The sequence below is a fragment of the Corvus moneduloides genome, chromosome 2, assembly GCF_009650955.1.
Source record: "Corvus moneduloides isolate bCorMon1 chromosome 2, bCorMon1.pri, whole genome shotgun sequence".
Taxonomy (NCBI): domain Eukaryota; kingdom Metazoa; phylum Chordata; class Aves; order Passeriformes; family Corvidae; genus Corvus; species Corvus moneduloides.
In genome coordinates, this window is record NC_045477.1 from 73,956,765 (window position 1) to 73,983,885 (window position 27,121).

At 35.4% G+C, this 27,121-nt stretch overlaps 1 long non-coding RNA gene across 1 annotated transcript; it reads right to left on the bottom strand.

Moving 5' to 3' along the window:
* Positions 1-1,987: 1,987 nt before the first annotated feature.
* LOC116439920 lies at positions 1,988-26,966 on the bottom strand. Its single transcript, XR_004238335.1, has 3 exons — positions 26,732-26,966; positions 18,342-18,443; positions 1,988-2,499 (listed from the first exon to the last, which is right to left on the bottom strand). It is a non-coding gene; the product is annotated as an uncharacterized LOC116439920 (long non-coding RNA).
* Between the last annotated feature and the right edge of the window lie 155 nt (positions 26,967-27,121).

The window sequence follows — 27,121 nt, forward strand, 5'->3', positions numbered from 1 at the left end:
CATATTTCCAGAGATACATATGGTAATCAAGCTACCTAAATCCCTCAAAAATCTATCAGCTGCTAACTTCCTCTCGTGATCTACTATTAATGCAGAATGAAGAATGATGGCTTAGAGATAAATTTTTATCTGACTTACTCAATTAGAATTTTGGACACAGAGATGGAGCCACAAACAAAATTTAAATCTAAAGCTAAAATGAATCAAGGTATTGTGATGCTTGGTAATGTATTCATTTACTAGAAGTTAGAAAATTCATTTCAAGAATTGAATTCACAGTGCTAATTTAAGCTTTTAAAATTTTTGCATAGATTACATGTGAGAATTAAACAGCACAGAAAATAAAATGAGCTTTTTAAGCCAATGGGAAATGTTGGAAGGAAATATGTCTGAAAGTGTATCGCTCTCGGATTTAGGCACCTCACTTATGGTTGCAGTTAGCCACCTATGCAAAATTGAAACCCATGCTACACGTGGTTCATATATTTTCTGTAGGAAACACAGTGTCAGTCATAGTCTGGGAGGTTATAAAAATCCTTTCGTAATGGATTGCTGCAGCTTGGGTCCCCCATGGGGTCACAGATCCTGCCAGAAATCCATGGGGTCCTCCATTGGCTGCAGGCAGAGACTTGCTGCACTGTGGTCCTCCATGAGCTATAGGAGGACAACCTGCATCACCACGGTCTTCTCCATGGGCTGGAAAGGAATCTGCTCCAGCATCTGGAGCACCTCCTCTCCCTTCTTCTTCACTGACTCTGGTGTCTTCAGAATTGTGTCTCAAATTTTCTTTCTCCTGTCTCTCCCAGCTACTGCATAGCCTTTTTTTGCCTTCTCTTAAGTATGTTATTTAAGAGGTGCCACCAGCATCACTGATGGGCTCTGCTTTGGTCAGCTGCAAGTTCAGCTCGGAGATGGTTGAAACTGGCTCTGTCCTACATAAGAACAGCTTCTGGTGTCTTCTCACAGAAGCCACTCCTGAGGGAAAAATGTCAGATGAGAGAAAATCTGTATTTCAGGCCTGACAGTAAACACAGCTATGTGAAATGTGAACAAACTCCTTTGTTCTATTATTAGACACATTAGGAGGTGAAGGGGTGCTGTTCTTTGGTTTGGTATTCTTTGTTTATCCTACAGTGTCTCTAATGTAAAGCAAAGGTAAGACAGTTCCGGTTTCCATCAGATTAGATTCCTTCAGATTTAGGAAGGAATATGTATGTGTATATATATATATATATATAGATACATATATATATATAGATACATATATATATTCTATATTAGAATTGGTTTTTATTTCTAAAGGCATTTTAGTCCTCTTTCAGTCATTATTACTATTTTCATTAGGGGTATTTATTCATATAATTAAGAAAAATCAATAAAATAATAGCATGTCTGAATGTAAAGCAGGAAACAATGCAATCATATAAGACAGTGTCTCATGGCTTATCAGGAATATCAAAATTAGTGAGATGAATAATTCAGTATTAAATTTACATATAAATTACACTTGTAAACAACCATAATAGCAATAACTATAATTAATTGCATCAATCATAAAATATATGATTATATGTTTAAATAAAATAAAGACTACACCTTTAAAACACACCCGGATAATTTTACACAAAAGAACAAACAAGACAAATTACTTTCAAAAATCTGGCAATAAGGAGAATGTGTATCTGTCTCACATACAACTAAGTATTCCTCCTAGTGTCATAAAATCTGTTTGTAAAGTATCAACAAAATAGATTGACTGTTCAAGTTTTGATCTACTATTTGCATATATATTGCTATACTGTAACACCTAGAATTTAACCATTTGTGTACGCACCCTTTATTTTGAAAATTAATTTATTTAGTGGAATGATTTTTAGTGTTTCTAAGAAAATGCTGTAAGGTATTCTTTATAAATGTCTTTTTTTCATTAAAAAGTACAACAAAGATACTAGTAAATATACATAAATATATTTATATGCATATACAATTTGCATAAAAATTGTGAATTTTAAGTTATGAAAATATTCCAAAGTGCAATCACTAGCTGCTCTGGCAATCTCATTCTAATATGCATTCGATATATAATGGATTAGGTCTAATCACTTCTTACAAGAAACTATGCATGATACCTGTTCTGTAGGCCAGAGATTGTTCCCTAGCCCTTTATTATTTAGCCACAGAGATGAGCCAGGAGATGGTGAAGATCACTTAGCACATCTCTGGTCAGCTTCAAATTTCCATAGTGCTTCAAGGCTGCATCCTGCCTGCCTATCGGGATGAAATCTCAGAGATTGAAATATCCATTCCTTGTTTCTTCTGTAAGGACAGATTAGTGTATGGTCAATGACAGAATTGTGATGTATTTCAAGAAATCTCAGCAAACAATCGAAGAATTGGACTGCCAGGGCATAATGGCTGTACCTGCCTTGGGTTAAGATGCAACTTGCAATTCCAATCAGGCTTTATGTGTCAGTCACACTGCATGCTGTACCTGCATTACTGCAGAAACAAAACAAGGAAAATACAAAGGCATTAGCAGACTTAGATAAAACTTCCATCCTAATATCAAATCTTTAATAAATGAGCAAAACATAAGAATTTCATTTCACTTAAGTTTACAACTTCTGAAGAAGCCCAAAGATTAGAATTTTAATAGAAAAGGAATAAAATAAGCTTCCCCTTTACTGTTCAAAGAGCATCTGAATGGTACACTTAGTCATATGCTTTAGTTCTAGGTAAACCTGTGAGGAGCAGGAAGCTGGCCTCAGTGGTCCGTACTAGGTCTTAGGTCCTTTCCAACCTGATATTCTATAAATTTATGATTCTATTTCTTGACATTATATGATGGACTCGGAGCTCTTAGAACTGACTTGCAAAAGTATTCTGAGATTCTGCTCTGAAGTGATAGGATAATGTTCTCTGACAGAACAAACACTTGAACCATAATAGAGCATAACAAGAGAGGTAGCACTCCCCACAAACTACATTAAAAAAAAAAAAAATTACTGGTATATACCTTCGGGATTTTTTGATGTTTGGGGTTTTATTTTCATCTTTGAATGACGGTGATTTCAAACACTTTTGCTGCATAGGAATAGTTGGTTTGTTTTCAAGTACGTCCTGATCCAGGTTCACAAACAGCTACATTTAATGCTCTTGGTGTAACTGTCAAAGTTCCAGGTATTTTCAGTGGAGTTGGTAGACTTTACTGTTGATGTGGACAGCCATGAAGATGGTCTGGTTAGAAGAGGAAAATTACTGAACAGAATGAAATATCTGCTGAGCAGTACTGGTGGGAATTGTCTGCCAGCCTGGGAGCTTTAGGCCTGGGAACTGGGGTTGGGAACCAGAAACATCTTGGAAAATCTTAGCCGGTGTCTTTGAAGTACAGCTGGGTACCTAGAAATCTTGGGGTACCCTTGGTAAGTGCAAAAGCCAAGAAACTGCAATGGCAATTTATGATCCGAAAAAGTGGAGACAGTATGGTAAAATAAAATTGGTGAGATTCTGTAAAATAGGTCATGCAAAGATGCAGATGCTTGGGAGAATGTAGGAGAAAAAAATTGAAAGGTAGAAGAACATGAAAAAGTGCAAGAATCCCTGCAAGCAGAATTTCAGGAGTGGCAGGAAAGTACTGGGCTTCTCACAGAGACATATGCAACTGCAAGCACTTTGCTGAGAGCTGTTAAGCAGGAAGCTCAAGATGTTTTACAGTGGCTTAGAGCATTTAGAGCAACTGTCCCTCGAAACTCATAGTCCTGATAAAAGTCAGCTGTTTCAGGGTTTAGAAACTAGTGTCAGACCTCTGGCTTTAACACAGCCAGAGCAAGAACATATGTGCTCAGTCTCAGAGAGTGAGACCATTGAGAAGATACATATACTGAAAGGAGGGTGATTCCAGGCCTTCTATCCCTGCCTCATGGATATGGTTCTGGCAACAGGCAACCCCTGTTTTGTTATGAGAATATAATGCAGACAGAACAGTGTCTTTGAACACTTTCTGTTACTCTATTTCTTTCTATAGTTCAAACTTCCACAACACAGTTCCTGGCTCATGCCTGAAACAAAGGCCCTTCCCTGCTACCCCAGGTCACAATGAGCATTAAAACCTACATTACACAACAGCTAGTGGAGAAACAAAATATGGCAAAAAGACCAGTGGCAAGGGGCTACCAGGCGGGAGGTGGAACCATTTTTCTTCATTAGAATAAGGCCAAACAAATATTTCTGGCTGTATGCCCTCTAATACTGGGGTCCCCTTTGGGACTCACAGAAAAAGGATATTGGTGGGGATTGGGTCAACAAGTTTCCAGTGACCCCAAATTAAGTAATATTTTCCTAGAATTAGAGGGGTGTCAAGGTTTCCAAGCATGATTTTCACCTTGGGAATACTCATTACTGGCTGTTTATACAGTCCTGTTAGATACAGTAACCATCACATTAGATGCAACCTTAGAAATATTCCCTGTTTTTGTAGGAACTAGAGAACTTACTCCTTTTCCACAGGGAACTGTACTCTCCAGACATCCACATCGGTCTGCCTGACATACACAGATGGGAAGATCTAAAAGAAATTGATACATTTCTGGAGCAAGAGCTGGGAGCCACAAGAGATATCCTGAAGGGTCAAGGAAAGCAACACTGAATTTAGGCAACTCAGCTCGACCTTGTATTTTTCAAGAATTTGGATATTAAAAGAGAATGAAGGCTTTACTAAATGATAAGTAGTTTTTAACATGTGTGAAAATGCTTGGAGGCATGGAGCTCACCTTGAACACTCTCTTAAAATTTAAAGTTCTTTAAGGGTTTGGGGACTTTGGCTCAGACCAACTGAAAAATATTCAGAGTACAAGTAATAATTTAAAAACTGATAAATGTTTCCATCTCTGTTATCAAATCCTAAAAATTAATAATTTCACCTGAAGTGATATATTGAATATTTTAGTGTACAGTTGGTTTCAAAAGGCTATTTTTATTAAAAATAGTTGTAACTAAATTCACTTTTTTTTAAAATAAATACAATTATGTTTAATTTTCTGCCCAAAAGAGAAGATAATTATAGCAAAAAAGGTTTTTTTTTCATGAGGAGGTTGATTGGAAGAGACTTCATAGTATTCTAATATGAATACACTTTATTTATTGCTGAAACATACAAGTTCATTTAGGAATTGATAGATTTATTTGGTTTCCAACTGGTCCTTATTAATTATTTGTGCAAAGATATATATGGCATATGTACTGTAAAACCTGCTTATGGAAACCTAACTCGAGAAAAAAAAAGTTATTGGTAATTTCGCAAGTGTTTGAGGTCTTAGCCTGAATTGGCCAAAAAGGATTGTTTGAAAAAATGACATGTGACTGCTAAGATCACAGATTTAATGAAGAGTCTAATGCTTAGAGCATTCATATGCAATTTAAGAAAACCTGATTCAATTTATTAAGATGACCCAGGAGACTTAAAACTGTATTTGCTAGAGGATTTTCTTAAATACCAAGCTGTGAAGTGTCTGAGAAAGAGAAAAAAATTTTATGAGTTTTTTCACTTCTTGTTTTAAGACATCCTTTGATATATGGAACAATGGATTTGAAGCTTAACCCTCTGTTTTCAGATGACCTTTCAGTCTAAACCACAGGCTTTTGTTGCCACCTTTGTTATCTTCACCAACATTCTACACTTTATTGTTTAGAAGATCTATGCAAAGTTCAGGAACCAAAAAAGTAGACATTAAAACTTTCTAAATCTCCCCCTACTTCTAGGAAGTTTTCAGAGTTTGATCAAATTGTACAGAAAAAGGGTTCATTCAGTGTCAGAGGGCTCAATTAATATTGTTGCCCATAAAAATAGCACTCATTTTGAGAAGATATGTAATCTTAGTCCTTCATTTTCCTCAGCATTGTTAATAATGCTCAACAGAAACTATAACATTCCACTTGGTGTAAAACACTGTAACTTTTAGCAGGTAGGACAAGAAATGCATGTTGGAGTTAAATAAATTACTGGAGTTTAGTAGAAGAAGCCTTATGTTATGCAAAAAGATAATTTACTTACCGAGCCCTCATTTGTTCATATGACAACATTTATTCCTTTATTAATCTTCACTTTATTTTTGATAGAAAGATTAAAGAGGACAGTACAACTCTCCAAGCCCCCACTAACCTCCCATCTGTTAGAACCCCTAAGGGAGAGGTACATTGACTATTGAGTTTAGGTGGCTCGTGAGCCTGTAGAGAAATTAACTGTGGGAAAGGGAATAACATTTTAATGAGATGAACAGCTTGAAAGTATGATTTTCTTTCTTCTGTTTTCAGAGCATTAATCTTCATCATAATTTTGACAACAGTTTTACGTAGTCCAGATTTGAGTATCCTTTCTGCTCTAGACACAAATATAATAATGTGTTTTATTGTTATTAGACATACCTTTTATCTTGAGCACTGTGGTACTTAGAATGTGTAAAAAAAATCGTTCATACATATCAGGGTTCATTCATATTTTACAAGTGAAATGACTGAGGTGAAACTGATTTGGTCCCTGAAATAGTGGCAAATTCATCTTAGGAACAAAAATCTAGCAGTATACCTAATCTTCCTTGCATGGATGTAGTACCATTATTTGGAATTCAGTAACTGGTACTCTAATTGTTCAGATCCAAGACCTGAAGAAATGCATGGCAGCCTGAACATAAGGGAAAAATAAACTGCTCCGTGACACCTTAGTGGCAGCCTGTGTCTGTTGTGAGTATATGTATCAGTGGGACTTGTTTAATGAATGGAAATTACTTCTCAATAAAAACTTCATTATTTAGTTAAGGTATTTGTACAACTTCCTTGACAAATTTCTGACTCATCTGAACAGTGAAAATAGTTATGCATGATAATTTTAAGCAGTTAAGCTTCTGCCATTGTACTTCAGTAACGGATTTGGCTTTTTAACCATATCTTAATCATTAGAAGGATCTGATTTTAATTATCTTTTTGTTTTCAAAGAAATTTCTCCTCCTATTACACTTGGAAATTACAATTGGTGAATATTAACCTCATCTACATGTTGTTTATTCTATGGGATGATATATCAATTTTAGCATAAGATCAATACACAGAATGGAGAACTATTTTGAAAAATTGCATCAATGTGCACAACAACATATTCAGTACTTTCTAAAGAAGATTTGAAAATGGTTAGTGTTTATAATCATTCTTATGTTACCTAAAAAATGGAAAAAAAAATTAGGATAAAAAGGATTATGTAAAATTGAAATGGAGAAAGTTCTAAATAGATGATTTATGCATTACGTATCTTTCATCTGATTCTTTTCTTGATAATAGGAGACTTGATTTAGTAGCTGTGACATTTTCATCATAAAACTGAAACTGAAACTTAATTTAAAGGAAGCATTTCTAATTTAAAATCTTCTTTGTTCTGAAAATTTTATAGATTTACACTTGTATCATGCAGTGTTTCATAAGAATTTTTCACCTATGCTTCAGAGAGCTTGCTGTGTCCATTAGAATGACACAGACAAGGAGAAAAGGGAAACAGATGGAGGCCTAGAGAAATAAAGGTGATGAAATGTTACATTACTTCATCAGAAGAATGTACTGATGCTCTTCTTTGGGGAATGATGTGTCAGAAAATGAGGAAGCAATAACAGAAGAACTAGTTTTGAAGAAGGACACTACAGTGCAGGCAAATTATTCCATTTGAAGGAGAGAGGGGACGAAACACAGAGCTTGACAGTGGCAGCAGCAGCAGCAGACAGACTAAAAGAATGTGCAGGGTATTCAAGACAGAAAGAGAACTGTGGTGAAAAATCAGATACCAGGAAGGAATTAGGAATTAGTCATTCCACTGAGAAAATTGAAGACGGAATTAAGAAAGAGAAGTTACAGTGAAAAATACTCAGGGCAAGGATGTGGAAAGGGCTTTATCACAGATATTGGAAGAGAAGAGTGCTGTGTCTGTGGATATTGCTATCTTTCATATGGGGGAAGACAAAAAAATTGTCTTCTGGGGCTATAGGAAAAAGAGGCACATGTTGAAAAGCAGTGTAAAAATATGAAATGGAGAGGAAATGTTTGATGATCAGTAAAAAATAGAATATTAGGATTTAAGAATTGTGACAAAGTTGATTCTGTAGTTTTGATTTGGGGAAGTGAAGAAAAATGTGTTCAACATAAATTAACTAAAATTTAATGTGAAAGCTCAGGGACGTTTTATGAAAGTATCCTATTATTTTCTTAGCCTTGTGACCTTGATGCCAAATTCATCAGAACATTCATCTGTGATTTTTAACCCTTACTGATTCAGATAGTTTCAGTTAAGTGTGCAAAAAAAATTTCCTTTTTATCTTTTAATATCAGGACCAAATTCAGCTAAAAAAAAATTACAGAATTCCTCTTTTTTTTTGCTTCCACAGTTATCAATCAGTTTGGTATTCACATGTAGTAGCACCTGACCGTTCACACCTGCCACATACTGGTCCTGTCTGACTAGAGGACAGAAGTACTGACACCTGGGGGGAGGTGGGTCTGTCTGTAGCTGGTGATACTGTCAGCTGTAGGTTAAGCAGGATCTGCCCCCTCACATTTGGCTACATCTTATTCATGTAGTCAATGAAATTCAGTGTACGTAAGTGTGAAGTCCATCAGAAAAAGTCAGTACTCTGCAGTTCAGGAAGATTCACCTCACCTGGATCCCCAAGTACCTGCAAATACAGGCAAGAGAAAAAAAAACTAGTGGCAAAAAGATATATATTTCTGATCATCAGGGAAAGAAAGAAGTCTGTTTGCCTTGATGGTTTGTGGGCTCTGTGCTGAGGCAGTTAGAGCCTTCCAGAAGAAATAAATCTCCTCAGTGAGCACCAAGTGGAGGGCAGGTTAGGAGAGATAGGGAGACAGTGGAAAAGGAGAGTGGCACAAGACAGGGCAAACATGAGGGAAACTGAGAGAATGCTGAGAAAAGCGTAGGTCAAAAAAAGCCAGGACTCAGAGATGACAGACAGAAAGCATAAAATAACCTGTAGGAAATTACTGAAATAAGAGCACCTTCATAGTATTTTCTTAAAATAGGTTAATGTTAGCCCTCTGAGAAAAAAGATCCACATAAGTAAGAAACTTAATTTGTATGTCACTCAAAGTAAGATTTTTTTTTTCTTGCTATTGTTTCTTTTTTCTTCTTTTTTCCTTTTAATTTTTTTTTTCTCTTTAGGAGATCAAGTCTGTAGTCTATAGGCTCAAATGCTTGAATTTTGGTGCTCTATTCAAATAGTCATTCTAATATGCTGGTGGTAAAGAGCTCCAGGAAAAAGACATGTATTAGCTATATATTGCTTGAAAGTTTAGTTGCAAGCCATAACTGATATTTGGAAGGGTAAATCATATCTGCTTTTCCATTAACTGTTCACTATATGTTGCTGATAACACAGTTACCTGACTAGGTTTGTCTCTGATTTGACTAGTACTTCTGTTCCTGTGCTAAGGAACTCTTCTTTCACTGCTGCCTCAGTAAAATTTGTACTGTAGTAGTAGTAGTTTCTCATTTTAATAGTGGCTCCTACAACAATAGAGCTGACATGCCTTTCCTATTGAGTGACACTTCAGCTGACCAATCCAAAGAAAATAATTTTAAGATACTAGTGATGAAAGCAGTAAAGAAAGAGAAGGTTTTATTTTTAATGATACCAGCTTGAATAGCCATCCATGCAAAAGCAGAGACAGTTGTCTATATGATGTTGATCTTGTTTTCAAGAAGAAGGGAGAATGAATTAAAAATAAATGCCTTTCTCTTTTAACTCACTAACCACTTTCTCTAGGACAAGTCCATGTCTCATCTTGTTACCTGTTGAAAAGTTAAATTGCATGCAATTTAACTGCATGCCCAATTAGATAAGCAATTGTCAGTGGCTGCTGCGACAACCTCATCTTTTTGAAAAGGTAGAACTAAGAATCAATATAAGACAGAGATAAAACAGAAAAAAAGAAATTTGATTTAGCTATATATTTCTTTTATTTACAAGTTCATTCCTAGTTGATGCCATTACAAAGCAGTATTTCAAAATGACATTAAAATCATAGTGTGAGAAGATATTTTTTAAAATGACTTAAAACTACATATAAGTTACAGACCATTTTCCTTGAGAACTCTTGTGATAAATGTATGGCAACTGAGTGGAAAACATTCCTTTTCCTGCTGTGATTGCACATTTGTACTCTTGAGCACAGGCAAATGTATTTGCAATTTCTTCCTGACAGCTTGATTAACCTTGAAAAGTTGCAAAATAAAAAACAACAAAAAAAAAGAATTTTCATAGTTAACTTTCCAAATATACTTGAGAAAAACTACAAACCTAATAGCTTATAAATAGTGCTAGTAGCTTCATTGGGTTTCTGTATTCTTCCTGTTACATAATGTGTACAGTTTCATTTTATAAAATTAATAATGTCAAAATAAGAGAGAGGTTCAGAGAAATACACAGAATTTGTATTTTGGTCTTTTTACTTGGTGTACTTGTCAAGGTGGTTGTGGAAGGGGCTATGTGGGGGGTTTAGGTACTTCTGTAAGGAGAGACTGGGGCTTCTCTGTGATGATTCCAGCTTGTTCCAGCCAAGTGGAATGGACCCACTGTGGGGCATAGGTGAGCCCCTCACTGAGGATGGTGACACCTCAGGGAAAATGTGTTTAACAAAGAACAAAATTCTGCCTGAGAGAGAGAAGGAAGCAAAGAAAGTGTGGGAAACAACCTTCCAAGCACTAAGATGAGATAAGAAGGAGGGGGAGGAGGTACTCCAGGTGATGGTACAGAGACTCCTCTGGAGCCCACAGAGAAAACCATGGTGGAACATATAGATATTTCCAGAAGAATCTACAGTCTATGGAGGATCCATTTGGACGGGGCAAAGTATGAGTGGGAAGGAGTGTTAGACAGGAACTGGTACAGACTGACCACAACCCTCCACTTCTCCCCTGCCTTGTGCCACTCAGCAGAGTGGGGAGGAGGTAGAGGAGACAGAAATGAGGAAGAAAAGCTGAGTCTAGGAGGAAGGGGTGATGTGAGGGAAGGTGTTTTAATATGTTTCTCAGTACCCAAATCTACTTTAATTGGTTTAGGGGGAAAAAAATTCCCAAGCTGAGTCTATTTTACTTGTGATGATAGTTGGCAAGTGATCTCACATGAGATTTTTCATCTTATTTTCCTGTCCTTTTGAGGAGTAGACTAAGAGAGAGTGTAGAAGGCATCTGTGTTGATGTCTGGCAGCTGGCCAGGGTCAGCCTACCACTGCCATGAATCAAAGTGTCTTCACTACCTCCTGGTGCATACTATTCATCTGGAGAAAAATATATTCAGTAGAAGTTTTATTTAATGCTGATCTTAGCATTTATTCTTATCGTGTTTAACTGAGGCACAGTAATAGAATGCATAGACTGAACAATAAATTATGTCACTAAACACTTAAACCAGTAATTGAAATATTTAATATCTTAAATATCTGTATCTCCAGGGATTTTTATTTTGATAATGCATAAGTGGTATGTATTGTTGTGCCAGAATTAAAAAGAACTGTATCAAAGAACACCATAATCTAAATATAAAAGGAAGATGAAGGGGAAAGATTAGACAATATCAAAAAAACAAGACATTGTAGTGAATTGTTCAAATCAATGCAAGCAATAATAATTCTGCTCCTTCTGTGGTTAATTGGTAGGTTAGCTTAATTAAATCAATGTATACAAAATGGGAAAGACCAGGCAGATTCTTATTAAACTGGAGTATAAATAAGTATTTAGATGTAATCAAAATTATTTGGAGAAAGATGAAAAATATCAATATTCAGAGCAGAAGATAAGACTTAAGATACTAGTTCTGACTTCCACTACAAAGACAACAAATGTTTTATTGAATAGTTACAAATAATATTTGAAAAGGAAATCCTAGAATATGTGTCAGTTCTAGAATTTTCAGCACATTTTGCCATCTGCAAACAAGTTTATTCCATGACCAATTTAACTTCTCCTCTCTGGATTGTAATGTTGTCCATGACTAGAATTTTGTATTTAAGATACTTAATAGAGGGCTTTGATCTTTTTTTTTTGCACATGAACAGCTGAAAAGTGTTGATATTTTTTCTTACATTAGAAAAGTCACGTGTAAAGTAGGATTTCATTGTAATTGTCTGCATAGACCAAAGTAAACTAGGCCCTAAATGATGCAAGTATCCCCTCTGTTTCCTCCCGTACCCCAGACTACCATGTGTATATAAATTAATTTTCTGTTTATATATAAATTGAACTATATTATTGAATTAAGCCTGTTCAGCTTTCTCGGTTGGAAAACAATGACACTGCACCAAAACAAAACTCAGTCAGTCTTCTATATCCTATCTAATCCAACCGATTTTAAGAGGAAATATTCAGAAAAGTGCTATATTACTGCATTCAGGGTTGCGGGAGTAATTGTTAGAGAAACATCTACAGTTTTCATTGGCCTCAGCACAGCAGACAGAATTACTTCAGCCCACCTCCTACTTCATAGTGCTATGGATGTTACATTGTTGTCTGCAGTTACTGATGGTGTTATCACCTAATAAGCCCATGTAGCAGATGTTCCCTATGTTTTTTGACAATTAAGTTGTAGTCTGGGTATTTATGGACTGAATTTATACTGTGAACCGTTAACTCAATGTTACCCAAGGCACACTTGAGAGAAGTAATTGTGATGCACTATAATTATATAAACAGAGATACTTGAAGGTATTTAAGCACTTTACTGCTGTTATCTCCTAATTCCAATGAAATTAGCAGCAATAAAAGAATAGGGTGCCAAGTTTCTTTTTTAGTGCAATCTGATTAGTAACACCAAAAAAAAAAAAAAAAAAGAGAAAAAATTTTAAAAGTCAACCATGAAAGTGTTATAATAAATATACCCATTAGAAAACCAAAAACCAAAACTAAACCCCAATATTTCACTAGTTGAAAACTTTGCAGAGTTCACATTGAAATCTGTGACATGAGCTAAGAAAAAAATTTATTCCAAGACAAACTTTGAAACTAGTGAAAGGTCAGGGCAGTATCTCTTAATATAGGTTTGCCCTGTCTATAATTTTTGACACTTAGTTGAGACATCTAAAGGGGAATCCTAGAATTGTAGAATGGTTTGGGTTAGAAGGGACCTTAAAATCATCTACGTACAACACTCCTGCCGTGGGCAGGGGCACCTTCCAAGAGATCAGGTTATTAAAGCTCCATGCAATCTGGCCTTCAACACTTCCAGGGATGGGGCATCCACAGCTTCTCTGGGCAACCTGTTCCTGTGCCTCACAAATGCCTCTGTAAAAAAATTCTTTCTTTCAGCTAATCGAAATCTCTCTTCCTTCAGTGTTAACCCACTACCTTTTGTTCTGTTACTACAGGCCCAAGTAAAAGTCTCTCTATTATAAGCCCCCTTTAAGAATTGAAAGACTTCACCAAGATCTCCCCAGAACATTTTCTTCTCCAAGTTAAGCAACCCCAACTCTCTCAGCCTTTCTTCACAGGAGTGGTATTCTAGACCTCTGACCATTTCTGTGCCCTCCCCTAGGTCTGCTCCAAGACATCCATGTCTTTCTTGTGCTGGAGACACCAGAGCTGAATGTAGTGCTGCAGGTGGAGTCTCACCAGAGGACAGAGGAAGATTCCAGGTTCTGTGTGGATATAGACACTCCAGCAAACCCAGTCCATGATAGTATAGCTTCCATAGGAGACAAAGAATGATTTAAAAACTTCACTTCTCTAAGTCCTTGATGATTTATACACAAATGTTCCAGTCTGAATTCCATGGCAAATTTCTCTTTTTCTCTTACCCAGGCAACAGAAATTTTCTTGAAGACCAAGGAACAATCGTCTGTAGGTTATCCTGGCTGTTGGAGTCACACTATTAATGTGACAGCAACTGACTAAGATTCTATTTTTCTAATTCTATTGTGGGTCTACTGCTTACATTAAGCTATTGCTATACAGAAAATTGACTTGAAACTTAATTTTCTTAAGTCATTTAAATGCAAGACTGAATTACTGTCATGTCCTTTATCATTTTTGAAAAGCAAGACTTTCAGGCATCTGCATTTTTATGCTTTGACATCAGGATTTGGATGAAATATGCCTACCTTCACACTAAGAGTTTTCACAGAGCTTCCATCTCCATAAGAAATTAATTTATGACTCACGTTTGCTGCATCATGTATTTTCTGTTGTTTTCTTAGTGTGATGGCTTTTGTGAGCTCTTTCTGAACACACTGTGCTTCCCAGCATGAAGTACAAAGTCTACATATGTGACCTTGGAATACGGATTCTCCTGCGTCATTGGAGAGGTATGCAGATGGACACTGCAGTACTGTTACTGCTACTTATCACAGAGACTTTTTATTTATCACTTGCTGCTACTTTTCAAATTAAAACACCAAGAGTGTGCAGAAATTCTGAATGGATATATAATTAGAAGCAGTAAGGATGAACGGAGTATTCTGTTCATCTAATTAAACTTTCCATTCGTTTGCCTCTGAAATGATCCCCATAGCTTTCCTATTGACTCATTTGGAACAAATTATGCCCTAGATAAGTGAAGGCTACTGATAGCATGGAACTGTAATATATGACAAACTAAGTAGAACTTTCCATCCATTAGTTCAGAAGTCTTTGAAGTACAAAATAATGAACCATTGCGCTAGGTTCTTCATATGCCTGCAAGTGAATAATATTCCTTAATGTAGGTAGATATACTTGCAATAAATGAATCATCCTTCATTATTTTATCAATAATAACAAATATCTATTGATTAGCAGAAAGCTGTCTTTGTGAATTTCATTGTCAAATGACAAGTCAAATCAAGTTCTATGAAAGAGGACAAAAGCTAAAAATCGACATATTTCTCCAGCTGCCAGAAGTTCCTGTGAAAGTAAAGGAGGCTAAAGAGAGGGTGAGAAGTTAGAGACATCAAATACTAACCCTTAGCCTTTGCTTCAAATGTATTTCTTCCAGTAATCTAAACACCTGTTCAATTCAACACAAGTATAAATTCAACACAATGCTCTCAGGCACAGGGTCTGATTCTTAGAATGTCCTGTGCAGGGTCAGAAGGCGGGCTGAATGATCCTGCTGGCTCCCTTCCAACTCAGTGTGTTCCATGAGCCCATGATTCTATAAATCCCACAGTATGGAATAGAGTTTTATCAGTGGTTTTAACCATGTTACATGACAAGATATAAATCATTTAGTAGTTGACTTTCTGGATGCATAAGAATATCATACTTAAATTACTCTATTTTTTGCATTACAGATTACTACTAAGGAATAAACAATGTACTGTGAAAGAAAATAGTCCATTCACAAGGCATATTTCTGGGTATTTCAGACAAGACCAGCTATTAGACACCTATGGTGATCAGTTAATTGCAGAAAGGCAATCTTTTATGTAAAAAATCCCCAAAATTAATGTGACTAAAAAGCTACATTTTACTCATAACTTCATGTCAAACTTCCTAAAAAAATCCAGTAAGGCAGATGTGCCAGCTGCAACAATACAGTCAACTAACATAATGGAAAGATAAAATATAGATTTATCTTTTTTTCTGAATAAAATGGAAAGCACTAACTTTATGCTCCAATATAGTTCTTTCCAGTACAATAATCTTATCTGTCTTCTATTAAATATGTCTCCAGAAAACAATTTTATCCCTGATTGTGATGTTACTAGCTGTGGAACAAGTCTGAATACAAGGAACAGAATGATTTGCAGCTGCTAAAATGAATTTATTAAACCCTCTTTTCTATTTCCGTCATGGTTTTGTTGCTGCCAGCACTTTCCCTGATGTGATGCTTAGCAGTGACAATACCAATTGGCACATATGCAGATATAAATGTGTGCTTGAGAGACAGGCAGGAATTGAATAGAGCAAGTAGTGGCATTTGGTATAGCCAGGATTATTGAGATCTGTTTGTGAGTGGAAAACTTAAAGACTAAAATCTTGTGGAAAATATCAGATAAAATTACTGGGTTTATTAATTTCAGGTAGAAAATGAATTTTCCTCTATATTTGCCTCAAATATGTTGATCTTTCTTATTATAGTTTTATATTTATCAAATCCCCTGAGTAGGACTGAATTTTTTTCTTTTATTTTCTTTTTAGAAAGTGCCTATTTAAAAGGTCACAAATAAAACACCCACAATCTTCATTCAACAGCTGATGTTCAGACATTTTTCTCAACACTTTGCACCATTTTTTTAGCAAGAAAGAAGGAGTAAGACTATCTTTTCTGAAGTCTGTGTACACATGCTATCTTTCAAATGCAATAAGTCTGACTACACCATATATCACCTAGTGGTGTCTAGATTTTACCATATCAATTATTTTCAAGTAAGTTTTCACATTGCAATACAGCTGTGAGAAATCAAGAGGGTAAAGAAAGGAATAGCCTGGGGAGTCTAAGGGATATAGATAAAGGATGTTCCTACAGAAGTGTTATGGCCATGCATATTAGGACGCTGCCCTGGAATTTAGATGGATCTGGAAATTGCTAATTCAGTCATTATATTTGTTTAAATGAATTTAGTAGTTAAAATGGATTAAAAATAATGTAAAAATCAGAGAAAAGAGAAAACAATTTTACAAAGGAAGAAGAATGAGAATGTGCAGTAGTTATCAAAAGTTAATATACACATTTAAAAAAACTTAAGTAAGAGATGAGAAAGATTTGAATTTTTTTTTTTCTCATACAACTATATATTTAAAAGAAAGTCATATAAATTCAGGGAAACCTCCTGTCGCAAATGTTCTTATGTTAAATTAAATGAAATAACACTCAATTCATGTTATATAATAATAATTGTAATACCCATGCTCTAAAGTAATAGTCCATAGGTTTTAAAACAGATTTCATAAACCTTCTAATTGTTTTCTCTGGTATGACTTCTAGAAACTGAACACATACTTCTGAGAGATAAATATCCTTCATATTTCCAAAGACATTCTAAGAACTACGGCACTTCAGAAAAAAAAAATTTCTTGAATTCTAAAACAAAGATAGTTTTACAAAAACAATTAAGGCAGATATTAACCAGAACAACACTGTTTTTCTGGCAATGTGTACCAATCATGTTTAGAGGAGAGGGAATGGAAATCAAAGGTGTATAAGCAAAAGGCTCGGGGGTTTTTTGTTCAATTTTTTTTTGCTTTATTTTCTTTCAGGGTTTTGGTGAAGGGGGGCATTGTGGGTTTTTTTGCTGTTTTTTTTTTTTTTTACACAAACAAAAGCACACTAATACCTCATTTCTTATTCATAAAAATCTGTAGAGTTTGTTTCATATGTTATCTTCAAACCATTCTTTTTTTTTTTTGCTAATCATTTAAAGTGTATTTCATTATTTTAATGAAACATTTAACATTTCAGGGTATATAAACAAATATGTATCTGTTTACATTTGTATTTTAAAATTTCAAATAAATAAAAAAGCCTCTTAAAAATATTCATGTTTTTGAGACTTTCTTTTTTACATCAGCCATTACTCTGTCAATCAAAATATGCCCATGTAGCCTTTCTCTCAAAAACTTCGGTGGATTTGTGCTTTTTTGCCCTGATTCTGAGCTATGAAGTCCTTTATTCACTGTATTTTTCCATTTTTATTTCTTGGCTTTCATAAGGACTTTAGGTAGTCAGACATTAAAATTTTTTTTTATTCTAATTAGAACATTCACAATAGTTTATTACCTTTGACAAAGAAAGAATTTAACTCATTATACAGGCATCTTGGGGAGCAGATGGAAATGTAGTGGGAACGACCATGCATAAAACTTAGATTCCAAAATTCTGAGGAAGACCAACAGAACTGCACTTAAAAGAAAAGAAAAAAGGGAAACCATGACAAAATTGTTCAATAAATTTTAAAAAAAGTAAAAGAAAAAAAGGAGAAGAGGACGCGAGGAATTTGTTATGCACTCTTTTCCTTAGGATGCTTGCACGAGAGGAAAATATTTACAGGGCTATATTGCATGTTCTCTACTTCCAGTCAATCACATAGAAACTTGTCAAGTCAAGGAATGAAAATAGACATAGATATCATCTATGCTTCTTGTTAGAAGATATATGTCTAATATTCTAATATTGAAATGAAGGAGCAAAATTCAGTAAAAAGAGAAATCTGTTTATCAGTAATCTATGTTGCCGTATGTCTTCAAGTGTGCTAATGTTCTTCCATGTTATTCTGCCCAAATTTTCTTCTCATGTATGATAGAAGTTTTTAATCATGAAGAACCTCTGAAGGATTAAAGTGAATCTTGTTTATTTATAATAAATTCAGGATTATGTACTTACTATTGCTTCTTAATCCTGTTTTTTCCATTCAGCATCTCTTCAATGGACATATAAATGTGTTTCATTTTAATTGCAGTCATTATGTCCCTAAATAATTCATGACTGAAAAAGAATGAAGAATATATTCTCATAAATTCTATTGTATTTAAGTTTATGCGTTTTTATTTATTTATTTTTACTCCATTTTTGTAACCATTATATGTTCTGGTGTGTCTTGCTTGACTACCTCATAATAATTCTGGATTGTCCCTCTGGGACATTGCAACTGTATTTCAAACATAAAACACTCAAAACGTATTCTGGCTGAACATTCACTGCTTTGTGCTCTTTAGTTTACACAACACCCTCCCCATTGTCACCAACTATCAGATAACTAATCATAGTCAATAAATAAATATTAAAAAGCAAGTATCAAGTGGAAAATTACTTGCAGGTGACAAGACAGATTATGTGAAGTTGTATTATACAGCACAACTGAATTTGTTTGTTATTTTTTAACAGCTGGAACACTGAGGGAGTTTGTGCACAGCCCTGAGAGAGGCACAGTGGTGTTGCAGTCATGCTCTATTTATAATATTGCAGCTAATGGGAACTAAGCCAAAGGCATGACCCAAATGATGACCAAAAGCTGAACTTTGCTTGACTGACTTGAGAAAATATATTATTTTTCATGCCACCACCTATGCTAATGAAGTAAAAACTGTGCATGCTTTATGTGTATGACAAAAGTGTCTCAAACTCCACGTAATAATGAAATAGTATTAAATTAAACTTTTTCTTTTACCCAACCCTCAAAGAAAACAATATTAATATATCCTAGGGGAGGGATATGAAGAAGGGAGAAGACTCTGCTTTTGTATCCTGGGATGGTTGATGATGTGTAGCCATCTCCTCCCTCACAGTGATACCTTACCATCAGGTAAGCTTTATTCCACAGTAACACTGTTTCTTATGCTTTCTGATATCAGTGTATTTATCACAAATTTCTGAACTTTATCCTGTCACAACAATCACCTTTAACATGCAACCCACACTATTTCTGTAAATGGGATTGTGGTTGTGACCAGACTTACAGTGTAACCACGCTTTTTGTGCATCTGGCACCTTACCAGACTTATAGTGCCAAATTATTTACTCTACGGTTTTACTTGTGAAGGTCTCCTGGGGACTCGATCAGACAGATACTGTAGTGACTAAGAAAGTTCAAAGCCTAACCCCCCCTGGGCCCGCTACCTCTGCTGATAACCCAGAAAGCAAGGGGGTTGCCTTTTCTTAAATTTTTATGAGATGCTAACTTTCCTTTCTCGTTTGTTGGAGGGTTGGTATTTTCACTGTTTCTGTGCCTGCTCATGTCCTTCCCACTTCCTTTTGAACCCTTTACCACTTTCAACTCCAGCTGAGCATTGGTTTTCCTAATTACCCCTGTGAATGCTTAAGTCTTGCATTTAAACTCCTCAGTAATCTGCCCACCTCAGTAACCTATACTCCTCAGTAATTTGTCCCTTTTCCACCTCCAATCCATTTCCTTTTTGCCTTTAGACTGAGTCAGACATTTTGAGCTGGGCCAAGCTGAACTTTCCTATTACTGCTTGTTTTCTTGCAGCTGAGAATGGGCTGCTCTTGTGCATTAAGGACATTGTCCCTGAAGCCGCCTTGAAGGAATAGGCTGCTCAGTGAAGTGATGGGATCACCATCCCTGGAAATGACCAAAAGGCATGTGGATGCAGCTCATGGGGAAATGGTTTAGTGGTGAACAGAGTGGTGCTGGGTTAACTGTTGTACTTGGTGATTTTAGAGGTTTATTCCAACCTCAACAGGCCTATGAGATCTCATGGGCTTCTTTGCCCTTCCTAGAAAGGGAGCTTTTCAGGTCCTAGTGAAACCAGTACCAATACTCTTGAAGCCCAGGGTCTTTGATCTGCCTTTTGCTGTCCTGAGGATGTTAAACTCTCTTTTGGTCACAGCAGCAAATTGACTAACACCTTCTTGGTCAGTTCTTCTTCCTTTGTGATTAGCACACTTGGTGATGCACCTCCTCTTTTTGGTCCATCCAGTTTCTGCATCACATATTTGTCTCCCAGACACTGGAATGCACCTGCCTTCTTTGTGCTCACCATGCTCTTCTCTCTATAAAATCTGTAGTTGTCAGTTTCCTGTAACAGTCACCTTCTGAGATGAAGAGGTTTCCTCTGTCTGTTAAAAAAAATATACCATCAGAGTTCAATTTCTTCCTGTCCCACTGAGACCTCTGATTACATTTGATCTATTCAAGATTTTCCTTAGCATTATTCTTGTTGAAAAGAGTAGCTACAGTACTGGACAAGCTTTGACAATCCATCTGCAGTGTCCTAGGTCCAAGAGATGTGGCAAACCTCTAAAGATAACAGGTTTTTTAAAAGGAGCCCAACACTACTTTTATCATTTCTTCCTTGTGTTTAAGTCAGACACAGCTGGACCAAATGCCTTCCTTAGCACAATTTACTCCTCTCTGAAAACACAGTGAAGGATAACACAGACCTCTTTTTGTTGACAGAAGTCACAAGACCTCTTTAGATCTGTGAGTGGTAAGGCAGAGAGGGGAAAGGTTGAGAGATATGAATGGAGGGGAAGAAATGTAAGGGTTGTTCATAATAATGTTCAAAATATCCCTTAGATGTAATTCTTTAGAAATAAATTTGAAGCCTTGTCTGATGTTATGTGCTGTAATTGCCAAAAACCTTGCATTTTGAGTGAGCCTGCCTATAAAGTTTCCTTGTACGGAGTTAAAACTTTGTTAGGTACCTTATATAACTGAAGCAGACTTTTAATCCTGTAATAACTTAGTACAAGTATTCGCTGACCAAGTTTTTACACCTTCAGGGAGATCAAGCTTAGATCTTGTTTAGAAAAGAATTTGCAAGGTATATCATTATAATGTATCAGTTTGTTGAAAAATCTTTAGTTAAGTTTGCAATGTTTCAACGCAATTTTTTTTTTTTTTTTTATATTTCACAATTTAAATCTTATTTTAAAAGCTATGGCTATTCTTGTGAATTACATGATGGAAAGATGGAAATGCTGAGGTCTGAGTATGTATATCCTATACCAGAACATACCATGAGCTCTCAACCACACAGGTTTGAGCCAGGAGGATAACCGAGTGTCCATTAAACCATATTTCTCAACAATCTTCACAAATATTCACAAATTGTATCTGGTAAAATTATTTCTTCCCCAGTTTTGGCAACAGACTCATACTTCCCATTCATGAAATGTAAGCACATTCACTTTACATCAAACTTCAAAGCTTTAGTAGAAGATAGACAAACACTCAAAATTCAGAGTACAAGCAGAATAAAACAGGAGAAACATGTGTCATCAATACTGAAGAATTTACTGAGTGAAACAAAAGCTACTAGTCTATAAGCTTAAAGGGAATACACAGAAAAGTATTTAGTCCCTGCTAACCTGACTGACTCCTTCAAACCAGATCCGCTGAGCAACTTAACCTTGGTTACATGAAGTGCAAAAAACACCTAACAGTTTTCCAAGTGCCAAAAAGTGCCAAAACCCCTTTTCTGCTAGAAAAAAAAAAAAAAATTATATTCTTAAAAGACTGATTCTGATTCAGTCCAGTTACTTAAAAAATTAATTTAAAAATGCAATTATGAATTGCTATTATAGGCCATTGATAATTGTCTCTAGGTTTCTCAATGAGAATTTTTTGCAATCACCCTCTTTTTGTATACTTTTGGTATTAATTTTGCTGCTGTTACTGTTTGTTTTCTTATCTCATAGCTGGTTCCAGCAAATTGTTCTTATTTTAACCTTTTCACATTTTGTGCCTCCAATTCTCAACTCCATCCCCGGAGCGAGAAAGGGGAGGAAAAGGAGGGGGAGAGAGCTAGTGGCACCTCATTTGGGAGAGTCTCAGGGAGGAGGGGGCATTAAACTGGGGAGTGTCATTCCTGAACCACGACACATCAGAGTCTTGAACAAGGGAATTTATAAATTAATATGAAAACTTCAAACCCTCAGGCACAGTTCACCAATAATTCGTTTGAATCCCATGTCTAAACTGGTCATTCACTATTTTTTGTTTGTTTGTTTGTTGGGGCTTTTTTTTCTTCTAAATTTGCAGGTACATTCTATCGGATTTTCCTTTCACCTTTCAGTAGTCATGAATCTTCTATGACACCTTATTACCGCAGGCCTGGTTCCTATGGTATATCACCGTGTCCCGCAGCCATAGGGAGGAGGAGGAGGAGAAGATCCAGCAGGCAGGAATTGTGCAGCAAGATTGATTTATTTAATTATTTTACAAACTCTTTTATAGACTTTTTTCTTCATAATCTAATTGGACAAAGGACCAGCCGCCCCTTGGGGGTGATTGGCTAAAATCCTAAAACATCCATTATCAAAATATTTTCTACTATACCATAAACAAGACTTTCCAAGGTTGCAGGTGGCTTGGTTGTTTACATTCCCTGCTACCTCTTCTGTGAGAGAGAAAAGTCTCTCACGGACTTAGAAAAATAACAAGAAGATCCTCACTAACAGCATTTTTGTACCTACAACACCTATTCAAAATCATATGAATATATAAGTGCATATATGTGGACACACACACAAATCATATATATATCCTTTGTCAGCGTTATAAGTAAGTGAAAAATCATATTTTATCTCTTCAGAAAGAGGTAGATTACAGCAAATTGGCTATTTGTTCTTCACATATTGCTTATAGTCCTTCCATTTTACAATACACATTTTACTAGCTGGAGATGGAATTGTATTCTGTAGGAAATTTTACTGGAGCATAAACAGACACACTTACTCATACCCTCACACAGCTCTTAATAAAGGTACATATGTTACATCTTGGGGAAGTCATATATTAGCAATCATTTCTCTAAATGTTCCATTTGATTTTACTCTCAGAGAAGCAAATTTCAACTTCTCTTATAGTTAAGACTAAAGAGAATATTAAAAAACCTAAAAAACCAACCACAAAACAAATAAGAAATTTAAAAGTTTCTTTTTAGAATTATATCATTAGTAGTCAAAGAAATCAGAAGGAACACTTTCTAGTCATACTGATCATGAAAAATGTAAATATTAATTAAAAAATATAGATGAGAGCATGCAGTTTATATAAAGGTCAGTATATTTTTTCATTTTAGAAAGGGATTTAAAATTTTTAGTTGGCTAAACATTTGAAAGAATTTTGAGACCATATAAGTTTAAAGTGGAAATAAAGCAATTTGAAACTCTAAAGCTGTTCGATTAATAGCGCTTTAATACTGAATAATAATCTTTCAGTCTGCCTAATGGAAAAAAAAACCTGCATAGTTATGTCTGATAGGCTCTCTGAAACTATTCCTTACCAAAACACTAGTGACTAAGTGGAGTGTAGAATCTATAACCACTTGGTGCTTCTTGTGTTTGGACATAGACTATAGAAGTATCATACTTGTAACTGTCAACATTTTGATATTCTTTTTACTCTTAAAAAACCCCTATGTGTTTTGTTATATCACAAGTCTTAAAATTTTCTTCCACTTAGAGAAGACTGGTAAAAAGGAAGTGTGTGAAAGTGTTTCGTTTTTTTAGTTCAGAAAATTTCAATATCCATGTGATTATTGCAAACACAATTAATTTTTTTAACATACTACAGATGTATGTAATTAAAAAATAGGTATTTTTTAAAATTGTGCACTGGTGTAACTTACAGACAGCTTTTATCTAGACACTGTAATGTATACATCTATATCTAGATTATTTCTACCTCTATAATGTATATATGTAATTACTACAGCTATAATAATAATACATTATATCCCCTAATTTCAGTCTTCTCCAGTGCTCAGTCATCCTCACAGTAGAAAACTCCAGGAAACACTTTTTTACTGTGCAGGATATCAAACTGTGGCACAGGTTGCCCAGAGATTTTGTGGAGTCTCCAACTTTGGAAATATTCAAAAGCCATCTGGACATGATCCTGGGCAACTGGCTCTAAGTGGCCCTGCTTGAGCAGTGGAGGCTTGGACCAGATGACATTCAGAGGTCCTTCCAGCCTCAACTCTTCTGTGATTCTGTGGTCCACGGTATAAATAGAAAGACTCGACATAAATAAGTGACCCAGAAGAAACAGGTTCTTTTCCTGTATAAATGCTTGCTTCTTTAACCAGATTTTTGTACAAACTTTTGACCCGTCTTCAGTGGGAATATTAGAACAATTAGTTTCTGAACTGAGCAGACCTGAAGGTTCTAACAGTTGAAGTCGATAGGAATTGCAGTTAATTTCAGCATAATCAGTACTCCACTGAGTCTTTTTTTTATCTAAAGAGTAGAGATATTATTAGATCAAAATGTGTTTTTCTTATTTAATAAAAGGCATTTAGCCGTGGAAAGACATTTCACTCCTTGAATATTTATTTTTTCATAGATTTGGAAAACATACAAAATTTAGACTCAGACAGGAATTTTCCCAGTAAAAAAACATACAAAGTGAGAGGAAAAGATTTGTTTTCTACTGAACTGTACTTGAGTTCTTATTCATTATCTTTTTTTTTTATCTCATCACCTTGTGTGATCTTTATTTCAAATTTGTGAAAATCACCAGCTTAAAGTTTACGGGTAGTTTCACACAAATGCACATACAGAGCATCACACTCCCCAGTAGCTGGCACCTTGTCCTACTTGCTGGGTGGTCCAATGTGATGTTCATACACAGAGGCTCAAAATAGGAAGGGCATTAATATAAAAGACAGTTAGAAATAGGATTTAGTAAGAGGATTTAGTAAGAATGTAGGACAGTCACAGTAGCATTCAGCGTGACAAGTATAATGACCACCTTCTACTAATATGCAATCTGTGCCTTTTATCCCCCTTTTTCCAAACTTGTTCTTTCTGGGTTGGTGTTGATCCCTCCAACATTCCATAAAAATTGCTGTATAATCTCCAGAATCTCTGCTCTATTCCAAAATAGTTTTTCCCTCCAGCCCACAGTAAGTCATATGTCCCTTAAAGCAGCACCTCCCCTAGTTTCCTTGCATTTACCCACTGACAAAATCTTTGAATGTCATACAGTGATTTTCAGCTGCACATTTATAGAAGGACTATAGAGATGAAAGATGAAATTCAATTGTTGTAATTGGAAAATGATGTTGTGACATTCATGCTCTCTGACAGTCCTTTAAAAAAAACTAGACTTTAGAATGTGCATTTTAAAATTGCAAGACCAAGGTTACTACCATGTAGAGCAAGTATCATTTTTTTAAGCACCACTACTATTTTTTTCAGGAGCATATTTTACTGAAAGCAGAGGCCTGCAACAGCCCCAAAGTAGCAATGCAGTAATCAGAACATAATTTTGGCTTGCCTTGAACCCAGATAGAAGTATATTATGATAGTGTTAACAATACTGTGTAGTATGTACACTGTATAACCACAATATATAAATAGTTTGTAACATCATTAAGTCAAGGTTAGGAACAATCTATAAATACTTTACTTTCATTTGTGACCACCAAAACAGCAAAGATCTATGTAGCTCCACGTAGCAAAAGGTAACTATATTTTTACATATTGGTGAGAAAAAACAGTTGTATTAGAAAAATGAATGAAACAAATCCAAACCAAAAATCCTCTTGAAACATTTGTTGAAATCCTTGTGACAAATTTGCTTTCAAAAAGGGACTTTAACCATAAAACATAATAACAGAATTTAGATATAAAGAGATATTGAGATGGGGATGCAGAAAATTCTTAGACATGTCTAAGCTAGTGAGATATGATTTCTCTCTTAAGATTGTTGAAATACTACACCAAAAACTTCTGGGATGAATATTTTAAAAATTGTGTTCCTACTTTTTCTTTGTTTATTTTCTAAATTTTGCATATTAAAACTGAATGAGGTTTATAGGTATGATTAGAAGATTGCTATCTAATACATTTGTTACTGTTGTTTCAAATAGCATTTAAGGAGTGTAAGAACGTGTCATATTGCTGACAATTTTGAGTTTGCAGTTAACATTAAGCTTTTAAGATGAAATAACAAATTTTTACTTGGAAAGATGTATTACTCAGGTCTCTTTTTCTTAAGAAAATATAAACACTGAAAATTACTTAAAAAAAAAGTCCTTATGTCTTTCAGTAATCTAAAAAAATACATAAACTCAGACTACTGAAAATTAAAGAAGGTAGAGTAGTGCAGGCAGAAAGTTCAGAAGAGGACTGTAAGTCAAAAATAACTGCAAAAACTGTTGATTTTATCAAAATTATGCCATGTTTTGTCTCTTGACAATCTGTATCAAAGCATTTTTAAGCTGAATAAAAAACATGCTCCTAAGTATTTGTATGCATAAGAACCTACCTAGTTGATAGAGGAAAAAAAAAGAAGTACTTACCATGTTCATCACTTTATTTGCTAGTTCTTGCAGCATCACTAGGATTTACCAGAACAAACTATCAACTAGAGAGCAGAGAAGAAACACAATTAATGAGCAGATGTGTCACCAAGGCAAGTTGCCACACTCAGAGTTCTGGCCCAAAGGTATAAATAAATCTACTCTTCATCAAAGAAAGCTACTCAATAGGTCATTTTTTATGCAAGGCCTAGGGAAACTGAGAATGCTACCATTTCTGAAGGCTGTATGGGCTTAACTATGATTGAAAGTGACAACCAACTTTCCCTCTCAGCTGTGTGCTGAGATGACCTTACTGCAGCATGCCTGTATACTCACATATTTACACTGTTAACATTGCTTTGCAGAGATTGTTAGTGATAATCAGACTGT